Here is a 25,315-nt window from a genome sequence, read left to right as displayed (position 1 = left end):
GATAACACTCTTCCTTGTGCTCACTCTAGCCCTGAGATTTCCTCTGGGCTCTGGAAACACAGCTGTGACCAGAGTCTCCTGTCTATGGACCATCCCATCTATGGACCATCATGTCTATAGCAGTTTGATATTATTAATAAATTCCAAAAAGAAATATTGCATTATGTTTGTAAACTGGCCCTTTCCTCTGGGCATATTAGAGTGTTTTGGATTCAGATTTACTTGATTAAATAATGATTAAGTCTTTCCTGGGGCCACATCAGTAGGGTGTTGAGTCCCTGCCCTTTGGTGCATGGGGACTCACAGATAAAAGGCATGGCAAAGAACAGAGTTGGAGTTTTGATGTTGGAGTTTTGATGTTGGAGTTAGTTTTGAGCTGGAGCCCAGGAAGTGAACACAGAGGAGAAGAAGAAAAAGGAATAGAGACAGCTCCTTAGACATGGCAGAAGCCCTGGAGAGACAGAGCTGTTTTCCTGAAAGTCTAAAACTGGCCGTGTGGAGAGGCCAAGCCTAGAGAGCTCCATAATCTACGGCTGACCTTGTGGAGAAAACAGAGAAGCTGAGCCCAGAGAGAGGCAAGCCTAGGGAAGAGAGGAACCCAGAAAGCCTGAACCCTGGCAGATGTCGGCAGCTGTCTTGCTCCAACACAAGACAAAAGACTTTAGTGAGGGAAGTAACTTACACTTTATGGCCTAGTAACTGTAAGCTTCTACCCCAAATCAATACCCTTTGTAAAAACCAACCAAATTTTGCTATTTTGAATCAGTACCCCTTGGGCTGACTAATACATCGTCTATGAACCATCCCGTCTGTGGACCATTTGCTGAGCTCCTGGCTGCCCATGTTGTTCTGGCTGCAAGTTTTCAGTCGATGGCTGGTTCTCATGTGTCTAGAGACCAATTTCCATTTCTAGCTTTCTGCTATTTTATTGTTCCTCAAACTCCTTTTTAGGGTTAGCAGAAGAAATAAAACGAAGAAGCCAGACCAGTGAGCAGCTCTGATGAACTCTGTAGCAGAGGGAACCTTCAATTCCAGCATTAAATGAAAGTCGAGGATTATCTGTTCTTTTAATTACGCTTGCTGCTTCAATCCCCATTTACTCAGTTATAGGCATGCAGGCCTCTTTCCAAACCTCCAGGGTTTATCTGCTTGGAAATTTGTTTTCATAAAGACAGTCCAAACAGCACGACTGGGCTGGGAGCCAGGGGCAGCGTGGATGGTGCAGAGAACAGTGGGGTCAGGCTCCGGAAGGGCCTCTGGGGGCTGGGGCAGCTGCAGCCCCGGCAGCCTGGCTCCAAGTTGATTGGAGGAGTGGTGCCTGGGGAGATGCTACTCTAGGAAAAGTTCAGAGGTCGGTTTGGGGCTTCCCATCCCTTCCCCTGTCTGTGCTTAGATTTAGAAGATACTGGTATGGGTCGTGCAGCATTTCTAAAGGCCTAGACCTTTACCCCACAGGTCTGGCCTCAAATCCTGCTTCATCACCGTGTGACTTTAGGCTCTGTGCTCCCAGATTCCTCACTTGCCAAATGAGGATTTTGCTGTCTACCTCCAAGAAGTGGTGGTGGCGGCAGCTGCTGTGGTGACTGGGACAGTTATGCCGAGCACATAGCATATAACGAGCCTTTAGTCAGTGGTGGCTTTATTAGTATTATTTGTCACCTTCACCATCATCATAGCCCAATACACAGAAGCAAGCCAAAGTGGGTCTGATGGAACCCTGGGCTGGCTCACCCACAGGGCAGTTCCTCCGCCCCTGCCTCTGAGTTCGTTCCGGGAAGGGCACACTCTTCTTTGATGTCAGCTGCACTTAAGCAGAAGGTCCTGCCCTAGAGTTCATTTCCTTTTGAATCACACCATTGGATCAGGGGTCCCTGAGGCCGGTTGCCATCAGCTGCTGCTGGTAGAGCAGTTGTGAGAGCAACTCGCTGAGTCATACTGCAGGGTCGGCTGGTGGAGACTCAGCCAAAAGGCAGTTACTCAGACAAAAGGCAGGCAGCAGCCGGGAAGAGGAATGGCCACGGTGTACCGAACATATCTGTGAGTGGATTTTAGTGAACGCCTGGGTTTTATTTGGGTGGAGGAAGAGTGAGGTGGCTGTAAACATATAAGCGCTTACCACCCACCTGCCCTGAGAATGGGGCTTTGATTTCTTAAAAATAGATTTAATTTCCATTTTCAAGTTTCTACCTCTTTAAGTGTTTTTTTTTCCAGTTTTTTCTTTTCCTCCCCCTCTCCCAGCCTGCTGTTTTTGCTGTCTGTGTCTATTCACTGTGTGATCTTCTGTATTTGTTTCTCTTTTTTGTTTTCTCATCTTTCTCCTCCAGGATTCATGAGGATTCCATCCTGGGAACACCTGATGTGGAGAGAGATTCCCTGTCAATTGTGCCACCTCAGTTCCTCGTCTCTGCTACACTTCACCTTGACTCTCCCCTTGGTCTCTCTTTTGTTGGGTCATCATCTTGCTGTGTGACTCACTTGCCCAGGCACTGGCTCACTGTGTGGGCAATTGACTTGCCGTGCACGCACTTGGCTTGCCACGTGGGCACTGGCTCACTGCATAGGCACTGGCTCACCACACAGGCACTTATGTGGGCACTCGGCTCACCGCATGGACACTTGGCTCACCAGGCAGCACTCAGCTCACTAGACAGGCACTCGCATGGGCACTCGGTTCACCACCCACTTGGCTTGCCACGTGGGCACTCAGTTCACCACCCAGTTGGTTCGCCACTTGGGCACTTGGCTCACCATGCTCTTGGCTCACCACATGAGCTCTTTGCTCACCGCATGGGCTCTTGGCTCACTGTGCGGGCTCTCGGATAGCCACGTGGGCATTGGCTTGCCACACAGGCACGCTTTCTCTTCTTCTTTTTCACCAGGAGGCCCGAGGGGTCAAACCTGGGTCCTCCCATATGGTAGGCAGAGGCCCTATCACCTGAGCCACATCTGCTTCCCTGGGCTTTGATTTTTGAGCTCTACCCAAGCTACCCAGTGGGGACTTCCTCCTCTTAAACAGCTTCAGACTCTCTCCTGAGTGGTTCCTTGCAGGGAGTCCCTGACACCCGTGGAGGATGGGAGGTGGCTGTGGAAGGGAAAGCCTCAGCACCTAACTCAGGTGGGCCAGGGTGGTGGAGCCATCCCTGCTCCACTCCTCCCGCCCCCTTCTAGGAGTCAGGGGAACAAGAGTGCAGGGTTGCGCCAGGTGCCACAAAAGGAAGTGCCTTGCCCTAGGGGCTGTGAGAGGAGATGACTCTCTTTTCCACAGTTTCTATGGATATTTAGTTGTTTCTGTTAATACCACTGTCTAATAAAGCCTAGGATTTGATGATGCCTTTAAAAACAGCTTCATCATTGTCCCTGAACTCTCTGTTTCAAAATTTTTAACCTCACATCAGGTTAAAGTGAAGTGGCTTATTTCATGTAAGTATTGCAATGATCCTCCCTTGAAAAATTATTGGGCAATAAAAAGCAACTTTGCAACTTGCAAATTTCCCAAGGAATTTATAAGGCGAGCAAGTAAGAAGCAAGATGATTATTTATTTATAATTATAATCTGCATCTTTCCTGATTTGAGATTGACTTCAGATTTTATTTCTGGAATGAATATATTTGGCACTTATTTAAAGAAAGAGATGATAATGGTGAAAAGGGATTCAAATGAATATATATGTGTCCCGAGATAGATTGACATTGGTCTGCATTATTGATAAGTAATTACGAAATGTTTGGGAACATTGTTTTCTTTATCAGCAAGAATTTTTTGAGCCTTTATTGGTTCCACTATATCATACAATATTCCTTTTTGTTCTGTTATGTATATTATTGTAACCTTGAGTAAATATTGTAAGAAAATGGAAGGTGAGAAGGGATTCTGATGGTGATCTGACCCATCCCCCTGCCTCAATTTATAGCCACAATCGTGCTTTATATTGATGAGACAAACCTTCTGACATTGAGATTCCAGAATTTGTTGTTGTTGTTATCTGTTCTATTTAATATCCCTCCCATACCCAGTTTTCCTTTAAAAATAACTAGAACCCCTTATAAGTATAACCTCAATATCTTACTCTTTAATGAAGAGGAGAACAGTTGTTCCCCAGGAAATAAATAATATCCCTCCGCAGGGCTAGTATTTTTATTTGGGAAATTCCTCAGACTCCTCTTTCTTTGGCTGGGAGATTCTTATTTTCAAATATTTATAGAATATTTACTTAGTCTCCACCTGGGAGATCCTGTGTACTGCAGGGGCTCAGGCCATAACATGCTCTGAGTCACTACCTGTGTGCTGTTTTGTTCCCCTACCAACCCTTAATGTAGTACCTACAAAATAACACCCTTTTTCTCCAGAGCAAAATCTCCATCCTGCTCAATTTCTTCCTTTTCTGAAAGGTGTTTCAGGGGAGCTAGTGTGGCTTAGCGGTTGAGCACCAGCTTCCCACATGTGAGGTCCTGGGTTCAATCCCCGGCCCCAGTTACCTTAAAAAGAAGGTGTTTCAGCCCAATAGTTGTTGAATATCCATAATAAATAACTTTAGAGAGAAAAAACTCTGGGATAAAAGTTCTTATTAAAACTGAGGTTTTCAGGAAGTGGATGTGGCTCAAGTGATTAGGCCTCTACCTACCATATGGGTCCCAGGTTTGATTCCTGGGACCTCCTGGTGAAAAAGAAGGGAAAGCATTGCCTGCATGGTGAGCCAGTGCCCAGGCAGTGAGCCAAGTGCCCACGTGGTGAGCCAAATGCTCACGTGAGTGCCCACATGGTGAGCCAGTGCCCGTGCAAGTGAGTCATGCATCAGGATGATGACACAACAAAAGAGAGACGAAGGGCAGCGTCAAGGTGAGGCACAGCAGAGACCAGGAACTGAGGTGGTGCAATTGACAGGGAACTTCTCTCTACATCAGAGGTCCCCAGGATGGAATCCTGATGAATCCTAGAGGAGAAAGATGAGAAGAGAAAACAAAATAAAAGAGAAACAGATACAGAAGATCACACAGTGAATGGACATAGACAGCAAAGACAACAGGGCGAGGGCAGGGGTGAAGGCTGGGATGGGGGAGGGGAAAAATAAATAAATAAATCTTTAAAAAAAAACCTGAGTTATTTGGGAATAGATGTGGCTCAAGCAGTTAAATGCCTGCCTGAACCACAAGCCACATCAGCTTTGCTGAGTTGGTTTTTTCATTTGTTTTGCTTATTTTTTTTTTTTTTTTTCCCCTTGGACGCGTGGAGAACCAAACCCAGGACCTCCCATGTGGGAAGCAGGTGCTCAACTGCTTGAGCCACACACACTGCCAGGTATTTGCTTTTTAAAAGCACAGTTGATGGGAGCAGATGTAGCTCAGTGGTGAGTGCCTGCTTCCACATATGAGGTCCAGGGTTCAATCCCCAATGCCTCCTAAAAAAAAATCCTTAAAAGCAGAGTTGATACCAGAAGTTATCAGTGGAACAGGAATAGAAGCCACATTTGAGTCACCCTGAACAATTTATAAGCATTGCTGACACTTCCCTAACTTTCCATCTATTACTGAAGGGCTCCCGCTATGCAGGACCTTCTCCCAGGCTGGCAGACATCAGTGATTTGTTGGGTTTTGCATTATGAGTTATGATTTTGGACACATTTAGTTCTATTTAGTGCATTTTTATAGGAATTTAACACACTTTTAGAGTATAGCTGTGATGTTCTTTTTTTTCCAGGATTTTTTTCACAGTATCAGGAGCTTATAACTCTTTTAAGAGATGATGGCCGAAACATTTCACAAGTGAGTGTGTTTAAAAACAAAACAATAGTTCAATCCATAGATTTAAAACCACTCCACTTCTCATAATCCAGAAATGGTCCTTGGAGCAGTAGCAGCTGAGCCTGTAGTCACTGGAAAATGCTGTGGACTTCCAAGAGCTTCTAGGCCTTGACCTTCTCTTTCCCACAGAGTTTTCTTAGCGACGTGTTTAGCACAGAGCTCCAGGAAGTAAGCTGAGAGGAATGTTACTGTTGAAAGTTCCTATAGAGGCGAGCAGGTATAGCTCAGGGGTTGAGCCACCCAGGTTCAAATTCCCCGTCCCTCCTAAAAAAAAAAAGTTCCTGTAGATTCTCTATTGTAACTGTTTTCTGGGATTTTAGATATAGAAGTTGGTCTATGACCTCATCTTTATTTTTTTTGTGCAGGGTTCAGGGCAATAAGAGAGGAGAGGCAGGTGAGGATAGAGCCAAGGCCTAAGGGTTCTTTATTTCCAAATCTAGTCAACTTTTGTCATCATCTCCTCCCCGGTCCCTTTACTGGAACTGGAGTCATTCTTACTAGCACTTCCCCTTAAATTACTGTAAGAGATTCCCAACCCTAAGGCTAGCAAGGGGCCAATAAATCCCTAAAAAAATCCTCCATTCTCAATTTATCACTCACCTTTGGAGGAATTCCCGGCTCCTGCCCCACACCACAGCCCGCCTTACCCGCCTCCCTCTCCTCCCAGGCAGGAGATATGCACTCCAGTTGCTAAGTGCTCTGTAGCTTAGAATTTGGCCAATATTTTTGAATGCTTAATCACACTTCCCCAAAGCTGAATTTAACACAATAGGAAAAGTGTGTTTTCTAGTGAAAGCTGAGTCTCTAAGGTAGCCGAGGGCACCAGGAGGCTGTTCAGAATTTAGTACGTTTACTGGCACCCTATATGGCTTTTCCTGAGTCTCTTGGAAATAGCTCACAATTTCTGTTTTATAAGTATAATTGGGCAAAGGTGAGAAATCCTGCTTTGGGGTGGCTGTCCAGGGAGTGGCCTGTACTTTCCTGAAGCTCATGGCTAGGAGGCTGCCGGGAGCCCCAAGCCTGCAGGATGCCCTGGGCGCTCTCGACCTACCCAGAGCCTGGCGGGCATCTCTGCTCACGCTTGTGTGTACTCAGCCTGACATGCGTGACCTCGTTCTATAAATACCAGCCTGTTCAAGAGAGAGCTGCCTTGATCTCGCGTTCGCGGACACTACAAAATCCCCAGTCGCACAAGGCAGGCAGCCCTCGCGGCTCTGCCCTCCCTCGGCAAGAGGAACAGAGGCGCGGGCGGGGGCTGGGGCCGCCACTCGCCCTTTCTGTCTGCACACGTGGGAGGCCCTGAATGTGGCTCTCAAGGAGGTTAGAGTGTGGTTACAGAAGAAGAGCTATGCAGGATAATAACAGGAGAAAGAAAATCATGGGGAGGGGCCGTGAGCAAGGGCTCTCCTAACGGAGGGATCCAGAAAGCCTGGTGGAGCCCTGTGCGTTTGAGCTGAGATGGAAGATTCCGGAGGATTTGAACACAGGAAAATAGATGAACTATTTAGAAAAATGTTACTTGGATACCTAGCTTACACACCAAACTAAACTCCAAATTCTAACCAATTAACACAAACTACAACCTCAAATGAAGTAGAAAATAAAATTGGGTTTTTGTTACATTGAAATGGGGAAGTTCATTCTAACTGTAAGAAAAAATGAATAAGACAAAAGAAATGACTGTTTTTACTACAGTAACATTAACAATCATAAACGTCATACACAAAACGGAAGAGCAAGGGAGAATGGGGAAATATTTGTTACTAATATAAAAGGTAAATACCAATATAAAGAACTCTTATAAAACCAGTTAGAAAAATAAATATCCTAATAGAAAAATGGGCAAAAGGCAATGAGCAATTCACAAAAGAAATGTAAATGGCTTGTTAACACAGAAATATTCCACGTGAGTAGCAATCAAAGAATTTTTAGTGAAAACAATTATCTAGGCAAAGGTGTTTTTTGTTTGTTTGTTTGTTTTTTTAATGATTACCCCCTGATGTCCAGCAAGAGAAATAAGGAGGGCTGGACATCTCTTTCATTCAGAGCTCCCTTTTAAAACTCATCGTTTCTTCAATGTTTTATAAACTTGGTTTGAAAATGTGCTTTAGGATAATTTCTAGGATTAATGAACAGGTTCATTTTTTTTCAAAGCAACCTTATTAAGTTTTGCTTTTCAAATCTCTTGGATTCCCTTCCATCCTCCCTTCTCTAGAACCAGAACTAAAGAAAAGAAGCCGATTTTGAGCAGTTAGTGTATGTCTAGAGCAGGGGTTGTAAATCTGCAGCCACCCGTCAACAGCAGCCCTGCCACCATTTTTTGTAAGGTCTACCAGCAAAGAATGGATTTTGCATTTTTAAATGACTGAAAAAAATCAAAAGAAGGATACTACTTTGTGACATATGAACATAATATGACATTCAAATTTCAATGTCCATCAATGAAGCTTTAATGGAATACAGTCATGCCCATTTGTTTATTGCTGTCCAGAGCTGCTTTTGCACTACAGCACTTGGAGACCTTTAGCCAACATACCAAAAGTATTTACTATCAGGCCCTTCACAGCAAAAATTTGTTGACCCCTGGTCTGGGGTAATAGTGGATACAGTGTCTTCAAAGAATTTTAGTTCTACAAATACAAATTCAGATTGATTTCCCTTGACACTTCTATCCTCCTTTCCCTTTTACCCTAAATCTTCATCTCTTTCCCAAAAAGGACTAAAAATGTGGGCATTTTGACTGAAGGTTATGTAATAATACTATCTTGTCTCTAAGGAAGTTGGTGTTAGTGACTTGTAAAATAGACTTGCTAACTTTATCATTCAAAATAAGACCAGACAAGTGCAATGAATGTCCCATGATGATGGAGGAGGTTGTTGTTATGGGAGGAGTGGGGTGAGGGGTGTGGGGGGGTATTTGGAGACCTCATATTTTTTTAATGTAGCATTAAAAAATAAATACAAAGAAATTATAAATAAATAAATAAAAACAACAACAAAAACCAAAATAAGACCAGACCTTTTTTTTTTACCCCCCCCTTGTGACTTTTATTTGTGTGCTGTCTACTCTCTGTGTCCATTTGCTGTATTTATTTCTTTTTATTACCCCTCCATTCACTGTGGGCTCTTCTTTTTTTTTTTTTTTTAAGTTTTAAAAAATTTATTTCTCTCCCCTTTCCCCTGCCCCAGTTGTCTGTTCTCTGTGTCCATTTGCTGCATCTTCTTCTTTGTCTGCTTCCGTTGTTGTCAGCGGCATGGGAATCTGTATTTCTTTTTGTTGTGTCATCTTGCTGCTTCAGTTCTCCGTGTGTGCGGCACCATTCCTGGGCAGGCTGCACTTTCTTTCGCACTGGACGGCTCTCCTTACGGGGTGCACTCCTTGCGCGTGGGGCTCCCCTATGCAGGGACTCCCCTGCATGGCAGCGCACTCCTTGCGTGCATCAGCACTATGCGTGGGCCAGCTCTACATGGGTCAAGGAGGCCAGGGTTTTGAACCGGACCTCCCATGTGGTAGACGGACGCCCTATCTACTGGGCCAAGTCCACTTCCCACTGTGGGCTCTTCTGTGTTCTCACTCGTCTCCCTTTCTCTTGCGTCACCTTGCTGAGTCAGCTCTCTGTGGCATCTATGGGCAGGGCTGTGCTCTGTGGTGCTTGCAGACAAGCCTGCCTTCACAAGGAGGCCTTGGGAAGTGAACCGAGGGCGTGAACTGAGGGCCTCCCATGTGGTAGATGGGAGCTCATCTGATTGAGCCACAGCTGCAGCACACTTTTTTAAATAAAATGTCTTTAGGATCCAGACATCATAACTAAAACTGAAATTCTGTAGGAAACAATAATAAACTTTCTCATCTACGCTTTCTTTTTTTTTTATTTTACATTTTATTTAGGGGTGTCAGGATATATATCCAAGGTGAATGAAAATTTGGTAAAATTTAAAAATGCTGATGAAATAGACAATAGTTTCATTTATGAAGTCACTTAGCTCTTATCAAAGGAAAATTCGTGTTAGTAATGAAAATTTGAACAGAAGCAAAATTAAATTATTCAATTATTATTTAATCCCATGCAGTAATTCTTCTAATAAACTGTTGATATACTCCAGGTTATACATAGGGCTGGTTTATATCATAAAGTGAGGAAAGAAACCGGATCATCATATAATTAGCATTTATACACCTAGAACATTGTCTGTATGAGAAATATATATTTAATGAATGATGTTTGTTTTAAAGAAAAAAATTTAAATTCTATTTAGTTTTGTGTATTTAAAAATATACTTAAATCATTTTTGATTCAATGAGGACTGGGTACACTGATTTTCAGTGTCACTTATTGTATTCATAACTTCTATATTCATAGAAACTAATATACAACTCACTAGAGAAGCTTCCATGAGAAATATCACTAAAATTATTACAATTGATTATGTACTCTTTCACTATTCTGAACAAATTATAATGCTGATTTTCCAAAAAGTATATATTTTCTGATTGCAAAGTAATACATATTCTGAAGAAATTCAGAGACTATAGAAATATATAGTAAAAGTTAATTATGGAGAAACAGATGTGGCTCAAGCGACTGTGCTCCCGCCTACCACAAGGGAGGGCCGTGGATAGGTTCCCAGTGCCTCCTAAAGAAGACAGCAAGCTGGAGCGACAGGCAGGCATGGCAAGCTGACACAGCAAGATGATGCAACAAAGAGACACAAGAAGAAAAACATAATGAGAGACCCAACAAAGGAGGGAGCATAGGTTCCTGGAGCCTCCTAAAGAAGATGAGCAAGACAGCAGGCTTACATGATGGGAAGGTGCAGCAGGCTAATGCAGCAAGATGATGCAACAAAGAAACACAAGAAGAAAAACATAATGAGAGACACAATAAAAGCAGGGAATGGAAATGGCTTAAGTGATTAGGCGCTTCCCTGCCACATGGGACATCCCAGGTTCAGTTCTTGGTGCCTCCTAAAGAACCAAGGAGGAAGAATAGACACAGCAAGTACAAACAACAGGGGGTGGGAAGAAATAAATAAGATAAATCTTAAATGAAGAAAAGTCAATTATAATTTTACCTCTGGAAATGATCCCTATTAACAAACTGGGCTATATTTTTACAAACTTTTTTCTATGCATGTTCTAACTTGTATAATAATTATTATTTTACTAAATAATGATCCTGCCATACATACTGTTTTTAAATTTGCTTTCGTTCTCTCAAAATCAATTTTTTTTAAGCTTTTAAAATTGAAGTTTATCAATCATACATGAATATCCATAAACAATAAGTGTATAGTAAAAGTTGTGAACTAACAAAACAAACATGCATATCATCACATGGGGCTCCCATACATCACCCCACCACCAACACCTTGCATTGTTGCGAAACAATTGTTACGAACTATGAAAGAGCAACGTCAAAACATTATTACTACCTGTAGCCAATATTTTACATTTGGTACATTTTTCTCCCAACTCACTCGGTTATTGACACCCTGTATTAGTATGATATACTTGTTATAGTTCATGAGAAAAAGTTCTCATATTTGTTCATTTAACCACAGTCCATCTGGCACCGGATTCATTGTATTATACAGTCCCATGCTTTGTACAAATCATTCAAAGTGTACACTCGGTGTCTCTAATTTGCATCACAGAGTTGTGCTGTCATCACCTCAGTCAATTTTAGAATCCCATAACCCCTTGTACCCCTTTACTGTTGTCCCTTGGAATTGATATATCTTCTTGCTATTGCTGCAAAAATATTACAGTATTACTGTTAACTATAATCTGTGAGTTACATTAGTTGTAATTTTCCTGTGTATCACCATATTCTTAACGCTCAAACTTTTCATCGTATGAATATAACATTATTTATCCATTCTCTTCCTTAAGGACAAACATTTAGATGACTATTATTAAAGTGCCTTAAGTGTCATTAAGTGTGAGTCATCTTAATGACAATTACTTAAGAAGAAAACAAACAATAAATCCCAAGAGTGCTGTCGACACATAAAGAAAATGAAAAGCAAAACAAGTGAGTCGAACATTTTGATTAAGCAGTGGTACACTTAGTGCACCCTGGGAATTTCTAGCCCAGGAGCTACAGACAACTCTTCATCGCTGATGCAAGGACCGTGCAACTGTAATCCGTGATACAAGTATGTCAAAATGCAAGTGAATGCCTTTGTTTTAAAGAACTCATGGCATAAGCACTTTAAAGACTGTTCCTATTAGAGCTCTGCAGGCTTTTCAGGTTTAGAGAGAAAGTACCTTGAGGCTTTGTTGGAATCTAATGACCACTAAGGAAGCCGCCCTCAGTGGTCATTAGAGCTGCTGCTTTCTTCTCAGAATCTTAATTCTAGGCTAGTTCAGTGACAACAGCCCTGAAATTTCTGAATTCCTCAAACCTGAAGAAAGAGTTATGTTGCAAAGGACTGAATGGATCAAGATATGATGACATTGATGGGCTTCCCAACAGGACCTGCGCTAAGACTGGTGTGATCAGGGTTATGTCTTGCAGCTCTACCAGTCTGCTTAGCAAGGGAGCTAGAAGGCGTTGAGGAATGCCACCCCAATAGTACCTGTGTTCAACTAGGAGAGAATGTACCTTGGCAGCGACCCCCATACAAAGACCTTAATTCCCTGGGTGGACCACACCCTGCCAGGCTACTGCCAATATGCCCCCTTTCCAGACAAATATAAAAAAGCAGGAAGTATGCTGGAACTTGGTGACCTATGCATGCCATTAGCTTTGTTCAATTTGGATTGCTTTAAAGGAAATGTTCTAATATGTATGAATGTTGCATCGTTTAGAGCAGCACATTAGCTGGACAAGTGTTCTAAGTGGAACTTTAGAATCACTTTTTAAAATAAACCAATGTGTCACTGGATATGAGTAAAATGTGAGTCTGTGTTGCCTGTCAGATGACACAGGGTGAGTAGACAACAATGACAAGGCTGGAAAGAGACTAGTAATAAGAATAATAATAGCCAACACTTACATGCCTAAGTGCCAGGCCCTGTTCTAAACACCTCATGGGAACTACCTCAGTTAAATCTCACCAGAACCATAAGTTGAGGTGCTGTTGTTTTCGTTTTACAACTGAGGAAACTAAGGCACAGATAAATCAATTAACTGGCCCGATGTGATGTATCTAATAAGTAGTTGAGCTGCTCAAACCCAGGCAGTCTGCCTCCAGCGCCTACACTCCTAGCCCCTAATAGGACTGTGAAACCCAGAACCTCTAATTCAGTGTCTAACCAACCCAGGAGCAGTGAGCACCCTGGCAACTCAAACCAAGGTCTTGAAATACTATTACCCATGAAAATGAACCATGATCTTTGAGAAAATGCTGATTCCAGGTCTGGGGCAGCAAATGTGCAAGAGAAGCCTGAAACATCTTGTCAAATAGATAGCAAAGAAGCTATCAAAGACTATTAGGATTGTTCCAAAGAACTTGAGAGCCAACTTAAAGAAGCTCCCACTGGCCAAAGATGTGACAGTTTGGGCATCATCAGGGGTAACAACTGCAATGGATTGACACATTAGATAGGCTTAAATTTATGGTTTCTTAATGATGCTTTAAAAAAAAGAAGTGGTCTCATTCCAAAGATCATTGGGAAGAAGTTCATTGTTTGAAAACCAGTAAAAAAAATTCTAGCAGTTATTCTGCCTTTCTATATGAACTGTATCCCTGAGTGGCTAAATAGTACATGAAGTATTCCATAAGTATTCCTGCTGCTAAATGAAGAATGAATGATCATTCTGCAACCCAAATGAACTAATGGACCTAGACATTGAGCATCAGTGGTTACGAACTTAACAGAAAGAGGGACAACCCAATGAGATGGGCCTCCTGATGGAAGGAGGAAGAATACACCACCATCCAGGAAGAAGTCTTGCCAAAAAGGCAAACCTGAATCTCATGAGGCTTCTAATTGCAATTATTAATTTCAGAAAAGACAGGGGACAGAGGGAATTACTCTGTGGGAATGTAAACAGGAAAAAAAACAAAACAAAAACAAAAAAACCCCGACCAGATTGTGGGAAACCCTATAGGAAAAATGACCCAATTTCCTCAATAAATGATATGCAAGGGAGGAAAAAAGGAGGGTGAAAGCTATGAATTAAAAGATATGTAAAGGACACATCAGAAATGTTAGCTTGTATATATGTTATTAGAATAAAAATTTTAAAAATCCATGGAACTGCATAACACAGACCCCTAAGTTAAACCATGGCCTGTAGTTAATAGTACAATTATAAAAATATGCTTTCATCAATTGTAAAAATGTTCCACACCAATGCAAGGTGTTAATAACAGGGTAGTATATGGGAATCTTGTATTTTATGCATGATTGCTCAGTGTAAACCCAAAATTTCTCTAATAAAAAAGACATATCAAGCTATTACAATGTGCAGACCTTAACTGGATTTTAACTTTTTTTTAACTGTAAAAAAGTTTACACTGGGGAAGCGGATTTGGCCCAACAGATAGGGCATCCACCTACCACATGGGAGGTTGAAGGTTCAAATCCAGAGCCTCCTGACCTGTGTGGTGAGCTGGCCCATGTACAAGGAGTGCGCCCCGTAAGGAGAGCTGCCCAGTGGGAAAAAAGTGCAGCCTGCCCAGGAATGGCGCCACACACCATGGAGAGCTGACACAGCAAGATGACGCAAGAAAAACGAGACACAGATTCTGGGTGCTGCTGACAAGAATACAAACGGACACAGAGGAACACAGAGCGAATGGACACAGAGAGCAGACAACTGGGGGGCGGGGCAGGGAAAGGGAGAAAAATAAATTAAAAAAAAAAAACTACTTTACACTGATGGGAAAAATGATCATTTGAATGCTGACTAGATGTTTAATAATGTTAAGAAATTGCTAACTTTTTAGGTGGGTAATATTATGAATAATTTTTAAAATTCTCTCTTTTTCAGATGAAATGATATACTGTCTGGGATTTGCCTCAAAATAATATGTAAAGTAGGGGGTAGAGATGGAACGAAGTTGGCCCTGAGTTGAGAATTATTGAAGTTGTGGGATGAGTATATGGAGGTTTAGTACTATTATTTCTACCCTTGTATATTAGAAAATTGCCATATAACGAAGCTTTTTTTAAAAATTAAATACCTAATTTTGAGGTTTCACAAGTTTTTTCTGATCAAAGAATACATGAGTAATTGGGTTTATGACACTTTAGCTACTATGATGTAATGCACCTTATTCTATCACCCATGACTTTAATATATGCGCTTTCTGTGCTTGCTATGTTATGCAATGGCACGAAAAGATGCATATGAGTAGCTATTCTTAAAATAAAATATGAGAACCTGAGATAGACTTAGGAAGACAAAATATCATCAGCAAATAATTTATATAGCTTAGAATTTATAGTTACTCTTTGAGTTGGCTCAGTTATACTCGTAAACACTAGAATTATAAGTCCAAATTAATGAATTATCCTTAAATCTTCACTAAAAGGAAACAAACATTTATTGAGCATCTACTCTATGGTAGGTGCTGGGAATCTAAACAGGAGAAAAAGGAAAATGGGAAAATGCCAAAGCTAATCCAAAATGATAGGAGATGTGTTTGAGGAGAGCACAAAGGCAAACTGTAGCACAGCCCTGAGGTTAATTCCTTCTGGGCTAGTGAGAGTTGAGGAAGATGGTCTTTGATAAGATTCTGTTAGGCAGAAAAAGGAATTGGAGAAAAGGCCATCTCAGGCATACAGGCCCTGCTGTGTCATCCTTGGACCTTCAGATTCCACCTGTTTCCAGAGGGGTTTCATTTTTCATGTGTTCACCTACATGTTGAAGACTCAGAAATCCTTATCTCCAGCCCTTACCTCTGTCCTGAGCTCCAGAGTTGTAGGTCCAAATGTCTAACCTTCATTATGGATTTTACCTCTAATTCAACAGGTCCAAAAATCAAATGCAATATCTTTGCCCCTCTTCTTATTTCTTCCATATTCCCAATAGCCACAGAGGTAGGTACTCAACACCCCAACCTTCGAAGACTTGACAGCCCTGGGTCCCGCACCTCCACACCTGACAATCTGCCTCCTGAGTGTCTCCTAAAGTTGCCACCGCCTCCTTTTTTTCACCAACAGTGGTAAGTCATGTTGACTTACCCTTTTAGGGTGTAATGAGAATGGAACTTTACCTCTGTGGTCTTCCTCCCTAAAATCCATCACCCCAGTCTGATCCATGAGAAAACATCAGACAAATCCCAGCTAAGGGATGCTCTACAAAATGCCTGACTAATACCCCTCCAAACTGTCAAGGTCATCAAAAACAAAGTCTGAAAAACTGTCACAGCCAAGAGGAGCCAAAGGAAACATGATGACTAAATATATAATGGACATTAGGTAAAAACTAAGGAAATGTAAATGAAGTATGCACTTTGGTTAATAATAACACATTAACGCTGGCTCACTAAGTATAACAAAATACCATATTAATGTAAGATATTAATTAACAAAAATTAATCTAAAATATGGCCTGGAGGTAGATGATAATGTGATTAACTAAAATAGGAACTACCAGGGGAGAATATGCGTAGAATAGGCAATCATTATGAAATTATTGTTATTTCAGTAGTATTCAAATTTTAAAGCTCTTCTTGTGAATTTTCTTACTAGTATACCTTACTTTCACTTCTGGGTGTTAATACTCAACTCTCCCTCAAGTCCACTCCATGCTTTGCTTGACCCAATTCAGGCAACTACCAGTTCTTAAATAGGGGTGATGCTTGCACCCCAGTTCCCTGTACCTGGAAGGCTGTTCCCAGTTGGTTCCTTTTTGTCACTCAGCTCAGATGTGCCCTCCCCAGAAAACCTCCCTTGACTACCAAATCTGAAGTGGCCCTTCTCCAATCACCCTATATCACATGGCCCTGCTCTTTCTTCACGACTCTCATCACTATCCAAAATGTGCGTTGTTTACTCCCTTGTTCATTGTCTGTGGCCGATTCCCCCCAACTAGAAGCTAAGTTGCACAAAAGCAGAATCTCATCCAATTTATTCACTGTTCTAGTCACAGCACCAGGATGGTGCTTGGAACACTGGAGATGCTCCGGAGATATCTGCTAAATGAATTCATGTAAAACACCATTATAGGGAGATAATGCAGAACTGGTGTAGGGTTTTTGTTTGGGGTTATGGAAAAGTTCTAGTAGCAGGTGATGTGAGGATAGCGCAACATTGTGAATGTGATTAATCCCACTGAATTCTATGTTTGGGAGTAGTTGAGATGAAGTTGTATGTTGTATATATGCTTCCATAATTAAAATAAAAAAGAGGCTAAAACCAAAACAAGTCTAGATCATCATCTGTCTTTTACACACACACTGAGGGCTATTAGAACTCTGTAAGCAACATTAAATTGATAAAGGAAAATGTGAATTATTCAATCATTGAGATTAGAAGCTAAAAGTCAAACAAAAAGGTTACACACCTTGGGAAAATGTCTATGAAGTGAAAAGTGGTTAAGTGCAGAACATTTCAATGAGGTTATATAAAGGGACAAAAATAACTACTTTGGAATAATGAAACTTTCCTCTTGACTTTCTCTAGGGCATCTGCCAACTCTAGTGAGACTGTTTTTTTCCAAGGATGCCCCAAAACCCAAACCTGAAAAGGGTATCTGTGTGTATATGTGGTCCATTTTTACCCAAATTAGAAGTAATAGTTGAATGGCAGAACTTTGAGTGAGGTTTTAACTGGATGGCAATTTGGCTTGGCATTTGGTAGATGGGAAACAGGAAACAAGTGAAACCAGATACATTCGTTCTATAAATTTTTACTTAGTGCTATTCTGTGTCAGGCACTCTTTTCCCCTCATGGAACTTATTTTCTAATGGGGTGGGGTGGGAGGGAAATGAAAAACGTGATCAAGTAACAAAAAACTACAACAAAGAAATAAAACAAGGTAAAGGATAGTGAGTGACTAGGGGTAGAAGTTTGGGGACTGGACAGCCAGGCAAAAATTTAGGGGAGAAGTATTCTAATCAGAAGAATAGCGATTACAAAGGCACAAGAAGTTCCATGGGGAAGGGGGTGTGGAGAAAGGTGTCTAGTGTGGTTGGTGCCCTATGAATAGGGGGAAGATGGAAGGAAACAAAGTCAGAGAGGTAAGCAGGACCCAGGTCATGTGGGATCTGAAGGCCATGAAGAGGACTTTGGATTGCAATGGAAAACTATGGATAGTTTTAAACAGTGGAGTGATACCCAATTCATACTTGTACACATGCACACCCATGCATACATGCCCACACACACACCTATCTAGATGTTACATCTACGCAGAAAAAAGACCATTGGGGACCAAAGTAGAGGCAGGGCTACTGGTTAGGAGATTCTTGCATAGTCCAGTTGAGTGATAGTGATAGCAACTTGACTGGGATCAGTTGGAGAAGGTGAGAACTGCCTGGGCTTGAGGTATGTTTTGGAGGTTGGAACTGAGAAGTCCTGCTGATATGAGAGAAAGAGAGGAATCAGGGAGGACTCATAGGTTTGCAGGTTGAGCAACTGCGTGAGTATTGGTTGTTAACTGAGGTGAGTAGCATTTTAGAGGGTGCAGTCAAGAGTTTGGTTTTGACCATTTTTAATTGGAGTTACTAATTAGACAACTAAGAGGAGAGATTAAGTAGGAAATTGGGCCCAAGGTCAGTGCTGGAGAGGTCTTTGGCAATCACCAGGATGTAGATGGCAACTGCAGGCTTCCTGTCCCAGGAAGGGCTTAAAACCCTACTCCACATTTAATGGAACTCCAAAGACCTCTTGATTTTGGTGTAATTCAGGTGGACAGAGAAAAGGAAGGCACTTACATTCTCATTGTCGTTTCTAGTTCCAAGCTTCCACCTCTGCTGAATTTGTGCAGTTGATGGACTATCCCTTCTTCTTCTTCTGCAGCACTGTACTCCAGAGAAGGAACCAAGCTGCTTCCAGTCAAGTTACCGCATGGCAGGGGATTGTGTTAAAGATTTGCTGGAGGCAGAGGTAAGCGTGTGTGTTGGGGTATGGGGGTGGGGATGATACTATAGCAATACAAATAATTTTAAATGGAATATTTGCCCTCCCTGTGTTTAAAATGCCTTGAGCTGCTCTACTCAAAGGCTATTTGGACTATTCCTCTGGCCTAATCATCCCCCACATTACTGGCCACTGGGCCACTGAGGAATTCAGCTCTTTCCAACCCTATTTCATACAACCCTAAAACAACTTCAGACCCAATTTTACAAATTCAAATCTGCCAAGGGCTCAGCTCTACAAATAAAAGCCTTTCATTGAACAAATCTTCTCTCCTTCAAAAATATTTACTGTTTGTAAAAACTCAGGCTTTCTCAACTTTAACAATCCCTGAAGAGCCTTGACCCCTGGTACCTACTTGGACATTCAGACAGCTTCTCAGCGTAGGGAGCAGGGAAGGGAGCTCAGTCTAGCCGCCCACTCCCCATCACTGTTCTTGGTAATGGGGAAAGTATCACAAGCCCCATGTGTACCAGGAGGCAACTTTTTACTCTGTACCTGGAGAGGCCAGTGTGGCAAGAAAGAGAATAAACCCCCTTCCCTCAGCGCCAGGAAAGACCCCAGTACCTTGCACAAGAGCAGTCACCAGTGGAAAACAATTTTGCAGAATGGCCTTTGTGCTGATTTGAGTCTTATAAGGACTCCAGAAAATCAGGTTCTTAAAGTGAACCCATCCCTGTGCCTGTAAACCCATTGATTAGATCACTTCGGTTAAGGGCTTTGATTAGAATGTGGGACCCAGGGTGGGTCTTAATCCTCTTCCTGGAATTCTTTATACACCGAGGACTAAGAAGCTGCAGACATACAGGAAAAAGCCCTCAGAGACAGAAAGAAGCCAGAGGAGACAAGCTGACACCACCTTTATGCCTTGCCATGTGCTGATCATCCTCATATGAGCTCGGGAAGAAAGTGAGCCTAGAGAAGGCAGAGACCATCAGAGCCACCATTACATCTTGCCACGTGGCAGGAGTCCAGGATCACCAGCAGCTGACCTGTGGTGAGACAGCATCTCTGATGATGCCTTGATTTTGGACATTTTCATAGCCTCAGAACTGTAAGTTTTAACCTAATAAAACTCCTTTATAAAAGCCAATACATTTCTGGTATATTGCTCCCAGCAGCCTTTAGCAAACTAAAACAAGCTTACTTTAGAGGAGAGTTTGTTCCTCAAGCACTTCTGCTTTTCACAGATTTAGGAACTGACAACTAGAAACAGAAATAGCTAAAGCACTAGACATACAGTTGATAACATTTACTTGGTTGAAGCAGAACATCTCTGTTCTTCAGACACTGAATTTTAAGCACACACAGACAGAGACTGAGATTTTTCTGCAATTGGTATATCATTTAATGGAGATAATGCTAGAAAGTGACCCATAGGATGGTACAGCACAGTGAACCCTAATGTAAACTATGGACTACAGTTCCTAACATAGTTACAATAATATTCTTTCATCAATTGTAACAAAGCAGCCATACTAATGCCAAGTATTTAATAATAGGGAAAATCATGAGTATGAGGGGGGTATATGGAAACTCTGTATTTTGCACATGATTTTTCTGTAAACCTACAACTCTAAAAAAACACAAAACAATTTATAGAATATTTTCAGTATGGTACCATTTATATGAAGTTTTAAAAACATGCAAAGCAATGCCATATATTTTTATGGATATATCCATATATTGTAAAAGCAAAAAATTGAAAAGATAATAACAAGTGCTAATAAGTGTACGGAGTAACTGGAAATCTTATAAACAGTTGGTAGTTGTGCAAACTGGTACAACCACTTTGGAAAACTAGGAGTTCTCCAAAATTGAATGTATGTAGACCTCATGACCCAGAAATTCCACTTCTAGGTATATTCTGAACAGAAATGCCTACATAGATGTGCCACAACTCACATATACAAATGTTCATAGCAGCATTGTTGACAGAAGCCCAAATTGGAAACAATTCAGATTGTTGGTTGGAAAATTGAAGGAAAAAATCGTGTGGTCCATTCCTACAATGGAATCTGTACAGAGTATTAATATCATAATCAATGTTGAGCAAAAGAAGCCAGACACCAAAAAGCGTGTACAGTTCAATTCCACTTATATATATATATAAAGTTGAAAAGCAGGAGCAGTTGGTTGATGGCAATGGACATCTGGGTGGTGGTGACCTCTGTGGGGAAGATGGTGGCTGGGACAGGGTCCCCTGATTTTGGTGGCAATTACATGGGGATATTAATTTTGTGACAATTCATTGAGTGTAAACTTACGATCTGAGTAGCATGCTATACTTCAATAAAAAAATTTTAAGATTTATTTATTCATTTCTCCCCCATCCCTCATTGTTTTTGTGCTTGCTGTCTGCTCTCTGTTCATCTTTTTTTCTAAAGAGGCACCAGGAACCATATCTGGGACCTCTCATGTAGGAGGGAAGCACCCAATCACTTGAGCTACCTCTGCTCTCTGCTTGTTGTGTCTCTTATTGTGTTTCCTCATTGCATCATCTTGCTGCGTCATCTTGTTGTGTCAGCTCACCACACCAGCCCATTGTCTCACTCATCTTCTTTTTTTTTTTTTTTTTTTTTAATTTTTTTATTTTTTATTGACTTTGTAATAATATTACATTAAAAATATATATGTGAGGTCCCATTCAACCCCACCCCCCCCACCCCCCCTCTCCCCCCCCCCCCCAACAACACTCGTTCCCATCATCATGACACATCCATTGGATTTGGTAAGTACATCTTTGGGCACCTCTGCACCTCATATACATTGGTTCACATCATGGCCCATACTCTCCTCTATTCCATCATGTAGGCCCTGTGAGGATTTACAATGTCCGGTGATTACCTCTGAAGCACCATCCAGGGCAGCTCCATGTCCCGAAGACGCCTCCACCTCTCATCTCTTCCTGCCTTTCCCCATACCCTTTGTCCATTATGTCCACTTTTCCCAATCCAATGCCACCTCTTCTATGTGGACACTGGATTGGTTGTGTCCATTGCACCTTTATGTCAAGAGGAGGCTCAGATTCCACCTGGATGCTGGATGCAATCCTCCCATTTTCAGTTGTAATCACTCTAGGCTCCATGGTGTGGTGGTTGTCCTTCACCTCCATCTTAGCTGTCACTCATCTTCTTTAGGAGGCACTGGGAACTGAACTTGGCACCTCCTGTGTGGTAGGTAGGCACCCAACTCCCTGAGCCACATCCGCTTCCCTTCAATAAAATTTTTACTTAAAAATAGCAACAATAGCAACAAACAATCCTATTTGTGGACAGTGATAAATTCCTGAATTTGTTATTCCAGCTTTAATCTCTAATCCTGGGGAATCTGTATGCTTTCAATGCAGATGAATTGGGAAATAATAAAACAGCTGTATCCTTGAAAACCTGTGACACTTGAGTCCATGGCATTTGTTTGAGGAACAAGGGCTTGAAGTCAGCAAAGCTTACTCTTCTTGGTTCTGCCAGATATTAGCTCTGCAATCTTCCATGTGCATCGTATCCTCTCTGGCCTTATATTTGGTCAGATGGTGTTGTGGATTGACTAGTGTCCTTCAAAAAGAGATGTCGAAGTTCTAATACCTAGTTCTTGAGAACGTGACCTTATTTGGAAAAAGAGTCATTACCGATGGATTTAGGGAAGTTAAAATGAGGTCATGCTGGAGTAGGGTGGTTCTCATGACTGATGTACTTATAAGAAGGAGAGAGGAGACAGACAGAGGGGAGAACACCATGGATTGCCAGAAAGCCACTGCCAGAAGCGAGGAGAGCAGCATGGGTCAATGTCTTCCCTACAGAATTCAAAGGAAGCAGGACCCTGCCGACACCTTGATTTTAGACTTCTGGTCCTCAGACGTGTGAGACAATAACTTTCTGCTGTTTTAAACCTCCCAGTTTGTGGTTCTTTCTTATAACAACCCTAGGAAACTAAAACAAAAGGAGACCACAATAATGGGGTGTTGTTGGGGAGTGGAAGTGGCTAAAGCAGTTGAGCGCCTGCTTCCTGCGTGGGAGGTCCTGGGTTTGGTTCCTGGTGCCTCCTAAAAACAAAAACAAACGACATACAAACAAATGGAAAAAACATTTCAGGGGAGCCAGTGTGGCTCAGTGATTGAGCACCAGCTTCCCAATGAGGTCCTGGGTTCAATCCATGGCCCTAGTAACACCCCCCCCCCAAAAAAAGGCTTATTGTGAAGATTATACAAGGAGCATGCATGAAAATATTTTGTAAACCATAAGGAGCTACAAATTTAGTTTATTATGGGCCAACAAATCTGCAGTGAGATGCTATTTGGGTCTCAAAATGCCTACTGTTAGGCAGGGCTAGGGCCTTTTGTAATATGCATCAAGTGGTGGAGAAAGTCTGGGCAGGATCCCCAGTTACAAATTCTTTTTTTTCTTTCTGTGTTGATTGAGGTAGTGTTAGGTGAAGAAAAAAGAATAGAAGTTTGAAGGGAAAGGAGAATCTAGTGCCCATTTTAAAAAGTGAATTCTGCAGGTTTGGGTGGACTCTTTTTTTCTGGATTACATTTAAAGCATTTGTCCTTTCACTATTCCTTTTAATTTTGTCTAGTTTAAATGTAAGATGGAAGAAGGTTTTCATATTAAAAAGCATGCATACATACATATTTATATACATATGTATTTCCTTCTAGTATATATGAATTTTTGGCATAGTTTATATCATACTGCATATACAGATACGAATCTCACTTTTGTTTGTTATATTTATACACAGGCATTTTTCTGTGTTGTGACAAGCTGTCATAGACACCACTTTTAACAATCACATATTTAACCCACTGATACTAATTTATTTACTCATTCTTCTACTGTTGATATTTAATGGTTGTCGAGGTGGTTGTTTTAAATAAATAATGTAGCAAGTTTTAGTGGGCAGAACACAAAATTTGGAGACCTGTAGACCTAGATTTGAATCTCAGAACCACTATTCCCTAGCTGTGAGACCTAGAGCAAGTTACTCAGCCACTAGAGTGAGAAACATGGGTGATTGTTCTTAGATGTATAGACTGAGATGATCCAGGGAGATAACACATACAAATTGCCTAGTAGAGAACCTGACACAGGGTGGGCATTCAGTAATGGTAAATATAAAATTTCCAGTCCATAGTAAAATTCCCAGGGGCAAGCAATGATTTATTATTTCCCAGGCCTAACCCAGTTCATGATGCAGTTTTCAGTACAGCATGTATTTGCTGCACTGTTGATGACTTTAATGAGCTTTGCTGAAATTAACGATTGTTTTGTTTAATGGAATTACTGTGTCAAAGGGCAGAGACAGGAAATACTCTTGAAACATGTCATAGTTTGGGCTTCTGAAAGGTTTATATCCGTTTAAGAGGTTTTTATGCAACCAGGGAGTGCATTTATGCATTAAAGCAGCTGGCTTCATCTGCCATGAATCATGACTGTCGCAACCAGGGGGCTTGGCTTTGAGGCCGGCTGGCACCAACGCCGTTCTGTCCTGTGGGGAGGGGAACAGACACCAGCCAGGGGTGAGTGAAACTGAGTCAGTCATGAGACCTGAGACGGGGCTTGCTAGGGCAGCCAGACGGGATTGGTTGCCTGTTTGAAGGCCATATTTGGGAGGGCAGTGGCTTGGTTTTGGTGGTTGCTCCTGATTGGGCTGTTCTTGAATCCCTGACTTTTTGAGGATACATATATCTCCATTAACTTTTTAAAAAGCTTTTTAATTTGAAATAATTTCAAATCTACAGGAAAGTTGCAAAAATTCCATTAATATTTTAAGTCTGATGTGACTTCCAAGTATGTCAAATAATCGAAGTGATTATTTATTTGTTTGTTTGCTTATAGGAGGTACCAGGGATTGAACTCAGGACCTTATACATGGAAAGCAGGTGCTCAACCACTGAGCTATATCCACTCCCCAGTGAGAGTAGTTTTTGTTTTGATTTTAGGAGGTACCAGATATTGAACTACATCAACTCCCCTATATTTTTGTTTTGTTTTGTTTTAACAGAAAACCAAAAAACACAAAGGCATCAAGTGACCACACAGCTCCATCAGCCGGTCCTGTGCTCTATACCAAGAAATTGTAGAGCCAGTGAGAAATAGTCTCAAAAGTTTGAGGTGCTTAATAGATAGAAATGATTGTACAATTATGTTCAATGATGACACCAATTTATGAAATTCAATTTATGCCTCTACCAAGTAATGTACCCATCTACTGGGAAGAATAAAATGGCTGTAGTTTTTAAAGCAGCATGAGGAAAAGGCAGAGTGAAAGTGTGTGGAGGCTTCCTTTTCCTGAAACTTGATAAAATTGAATGTGCAGTCTTGATTAGCTGAAAGGCAGAGGGGCACACCAATTTTCTCTATCCCTGGGATGAAATACACAAACCCTTATTTGAACCTTGGATTTGCTTTGTCAGTAAGCCATTAGTATGATAATCAGAAGTGTCTAATATTCAAAATGTTATTTGTGCATTTATAT

At 41.6% G+C, this 25,315-nt stretch overlaps 1 long non-coding RNA gene across 1 annotated transcript; it reads left to right on the top strand.

Moving 5' to 3' along the window:
• The first annotated feature begins 1,958 nt into the window (after positions 1-1,958).
• Positions 1,959-19,835, top strand: LOC101438247 (uncharacterized). Its single transcript, XR_188023.3, has 3 exons — positions 1,959-2,037; positions 18,722-18,808; positions 19,623-19,835. It is a non-coding gene; the product is annotated as an uncharacterized lncRNA (long non-coding RNA).
• The last annotated feature ends 5,480 nt before the right edge of the window (positions 19,836-25,315 follow it).

This window comes from Dasypus novemcinctus, chromosome 17 (genome assembly GCF_030445035.2).
Source record: "Dasypus novemcinctus isolate mDasNov1 chromosome 17, mDasNov1.1.hap2, whole genome shotgun sequence".
Classification (NCBI taxonomy): Eukaryota; Metazoa; Chordata; class Mammalia; order Cingulata; family Dasypodidae; genus Dasypus; species Dasypus novemcinctus.
Note: the sequence above shows the minus strand (reverse complement) of the source record. Positions and strands in the feature narration are given on the sequence as shown.